Consider the following 4,282-nt stretch of genomic DNA (forward strand, 5'->3'; position numbering starts at 1 on the left):
TCTAAACTATAACGTATCTAGAATGGATCTAGTACGTGTCGCCTCTTGTGAATATCTTGAAGTTCGAATACGGCAGTCAGTGGTCGTAGTTCAAATCAAACTTTAGTCCAAAAAACTGTTCTCCGCCATTTCAAAACTACCTTTTCCCGCAATAATTCCACATCGTGCATAATTACAGCCTGGCAAAAAAGAGTAGAAATTAATAGGGGCGCCACTGTCGCTTACATGGCAACACAAATAGTACGACCTAGAGATATTGATACTTGGGCCATGGACAGATTTAATGTTCTTGTTTGTATCGACTCTTCCCAAAAGTTATGACTATTGGTTATTCGAATGCCAAATTTGCACACACCCAATATTTGACAACGTCGGAACCGATTTTGGATAATATAGGTAAGTCAAGAAAGTGGACTCCACTCTCATCAGTCTCATCAGCAGGTAGGTACTGGAAATACAAATTTTGAGTTTTTGTTATGTTCGTTTTTGTTAGCATTAGAAATAAGGTAAACAATATTGATGCGTCTTTTAATTGAAAAACACATTTTAAAAATAAGTAACCACAAATTATATCTAACAGTTGTCAATCTAATATGATCATTTACGTAGGTCACTCAATAAATTTTGACATAAAAAAAGCTATTGATATTAGTATTATTTAGTTTAAATTTTTTTTCAAAATACTCTCCATTACTCTCTATACAAAGTTCCATTCGTCTGAACCAACTTTGGAAGCACTTTTGCCAGTCTTCATCAGATAGGTCCGAAATTGCTTCTTCATATGCAGCCACGGCTTCTTCAGCACTTGAAAAAAACTTCCCTGTTATTTTTTCTTTCACCACCGGATACAAAAAGAAATCGCAGGGAGCTAAGTCAGGACTGTAGGGTGGATGTGGTAAGGTTTCTATCCCAGCTTTCTCAATAAACGCCTTTGTTCCGAGGGACGTATGTGAAGAGGCGTTATCGTGATGCAGCAAGATTGAACCGAAGAGCATGAAGTACTATTCTCAGGTGTTCCCGGCTACCATCAAAGCCCAGGTCTTCTTTCACTATCGGAAGCAGACTTCTTAGAGTTGGCACCTGTGTAACTGAAAAAGGTATATTTTATTATATTATACTACATTGAATGCTATAATTTTTATTTAATATTTAATACAATTATGTTTACACGGCATTACAGTAAAAATACCAATGCGCCGAGAAACGTATAATAGTGTAGATACATATTAATTAAGGTTGTAAGGTTTTTTCACATACCTGTTTTTTCACCTTGTAAAAAAATTGAACCTTTTGCCTAATGGCACACAGGTCGAAATTATCCAGTTTCTTTTTTGGACGCCCCTTCCGGCGTTTTCCAGGCGTTGCAAACACAGCATTGTTAAGGTCATCTTCTAATACAATTCTGCTTACAGTAGTTTACCTGATTCAATAAACAGATTTACCTGATTGAATAAATATAAAGAAGAGTTAATTATAATTTCTAGTTAATACAGTTATAATAGTCACATGTTTAATATAATTTACAAAACATTTACATTATAACGCAATATATCGCAAATCGCAAGTACCAAGTTGGTTGGTTGGTTAACATATTACACATAACCTTAAAAACATAACCTTTGGGATTGATTGAATTTTCAAGAAAACAGTTATTAAAAGCTTGAAAAACATGGGGATTTTGTAAATTACGCCAGAGTTCACCATTTTTAGTATTCTAAAATCATTACAAACCTGTCATCTCAGCCGTTCTTTGGTAAACATTGTCCAGTTCCGACAACAAGGTTTTGGCTTCAAATTCTGCCAGAAACCGCCTGTAAACGTTATAAATAACCTGGCGGGTGCCACTTCGGATCGTCCCGTTCATCATTTGCCACAATAACAACAGTTTACTGACGATAAATTTAAACAATACAATAAATACGAAAATAAACTAACACTGTTGACAACATAGATACTAACAACTGACATATTAAACAGTGTTGTAAGAGCAAAAAAAAATTAGTTCCATATCTACTCTTTTTTGCCAAACTGTACGTTACCTATGTCTATGTAAATCTTTAATTTTATCTAAAAAACACCTCAACCATTAATTTGCATCCATTGAAGCCTTCAAAATCGCAAAACTGACACCACAATCAAAACATTTTGACTCCGCGACAAAATTTATAGAGGCGGCGCGTTTGTCCTTTTTTCGCCCACTTTTTCACCCACTGCTGGGCTTTTGTGAGCTGGGTGGTCGCAGGCGCCAAAGTGACATAAGTCACAATAACGCCGATGGTGAATTATGGCTAGTTTTGAGATGTGCCGCTTCGCCCCGGCCTTTTATTGTGTTTAGTTGTGATCGACGGATAAGATTGAGAAATTTTGATAGGGATTATAAAGTAGATTTTTAAGGGTTTGATGTTTGGAGGGACTATTAGAGATGACATAGTTGCGGGGTCCCTTTGTTTCACATAAAGTTTTAAGTCATAATGTATTTTTTGTCACGTTATTATTAGTCCTAAAACTGAAACCGTGAACTTTTCAGGATTTTCGTAAGGTTATCCTATAGATAGGTTAGGTTAGGTTTGCTTTATGGGAATCCTGAAAAGCCGTAACAGCTACTGCGGGCTCAGCACGGTTCCATTTTTATCGACTATCACTATGCGCGTCCCTTTCGCACTTCCATACTTGTTAGAACGTGACAGGTATGGTGACAAGGGATAAAAACGCCACCGTGCTACGCCGCCTGGAAACTCATTAAATTATTTACCGTATTTCGTGCAATAAAAATGAAAACTAGTATTTCTTCAATATCTGTTGCGGCTGTAGAGTAATATTTCTTATGGAAGTTTTTCATGATTGCAAGTTTTTAACTTCCTCCATGTTTTTCAAATGGTAACTAATTGATTTTTCAAACACTTCCTGAAACAATTAGCATTGACTTGAAAAGCAATCGTTTAAATTAATATTAATGATAATGTTAAGTTTTTTTATGTGACTGTCGATTGTCATGCAACTACATAAGTTTTATAATTGGACTATTTAACAGTCCATATCATGAATTACTAAATCGGTTTTAATGAAACTCGCGCAAGATCGAATCATAATTACATAAAAAGAGAATTATTGTAATATATTCATATTGTATGTAACACCGTAGCTTCTGAAAATAAGTGGACACCATACATAACAGAACATTATTCATATACATATAATGAATATTAAGCAATTCTAACGATGTTTTACAAAATTACATACTAATCTTATGCATAAGCAGTGGTGGCCGAGTGGATATGACGTCTGACTTTCAATCCGGAGGTCGCGGGTTCAAATCGTACCAATGAGTTTTTCGGAACTTATGTACGAAATGTCATATGATATTTACCACTAGCTTTTCGGTGAAGGAAAACATGTGAGTGAGGAAACCTGCATATATCTGCAAAGAAATTCAAAGGTGTATGTGAAGTCCCCAATCCGCATTGGGCTAGCGTGGGGACTATAGCCCAAGCCCTCTCGCGCATGAGAGGAGGCCTGTGCTCAGCAGTGGGACGTAAGTATATAGGCTGAAATGATGATGATGATGATGAATAGATATAAGTACTTAAATAAAATAACATAAGAAGTATCTATAGTCTGTATCTTCAGGTATTAAAAAAGAGTAAACAAAATCTACCTATCTATGAAAACATAACATGTTAACATGATCAAATAATGTAGGTTAAAGTCAGGTCGTACAGTGACAGATCCAGGTGGTTTTGTATTTGGTTGGTTAGTCAATAAATGTTATAAGTACCCGAAAATTTACAAATTATTTGTTTACTTTTATTTAAGTACCTAAAGATACAGAATATGTATAGTGTAGCATATCATTAATTGTACTTGTGTGTCTATGTCTATTACTTGTCCATAAAATTCGTTTTTTTTTGTTGTGTAGGCTGCATCATACACGATAATTATGACATAAATTCCTTATGCTTTGTGTTTCTGCTTTCTAACATAGACTAGGATAATTTCTTCCAATAATTTAACCCTCACATCATTCAACTGTAAGCCCTCAAAGATCATAACAATCTCGTCTAATACATATTGTAATCATCATTTCCAAAAAAGTAAAATCCATCCGAAACATCCCGCGTTAATAACGCAAGGCGTGCCATAGATAATATAGATCGTGGCCACAGATCATATAGAGTCATCCCGCGGCGGGTCATTACGGCAAGATGGCCGACACCATTGACAGTAGGGTGACCAGGGGTAATGGGACCGGATTGTGATAAAACAAACTAATGATCAATAGCAT

The 4,282-nt window shown here is 35.7% G+C and overlaps 1 long non-coding RNA gene across 2 annotated transcripts; it reads right to left on the bottom strand.

The window, feature by feature from the left end:
- Positions 1-511: 511 nt before the first annotated feature.
- On the bottom strand, positions 512-2,008 carry LOC134677172 (uncharacterized). 2 transcript variants are annotated; one of them, XR_010099997.1, is made up of 3 exons: positions 1,732-2,008; positions 1,258-1,420; positions 512-1,088 (listed from the first exon to the last, which is right to left on the bottom strand). It is a non-coding gene; the product is annotated as an uncharacterized LOC134677172 (long non-coding RNA). The 2 variants fall into 2 exon arrangements; XR_010099998.1 differs by having other exon boundaries at positions 1,258-1,442.
- Between the last annotated feature and the right edge of the window lie 2,274 nt (positions 2,009-4,282).

This window comes from Cydia fagiglandana, chromosome 25, assembly GCF_963556715.1.
Source record: "Cydia fagiglandana chromosome 25, ilCydFagi1.1, whole genome shotgun sequence".
In the NCBI taxonomy this organism is placed as follows: domain Eukaryota; kingdom Metazoa; phylum Arthropoda; class Insecta; order Lepidoptera; family Tortricidae; genus Cydia; species Cydia fagiglandana.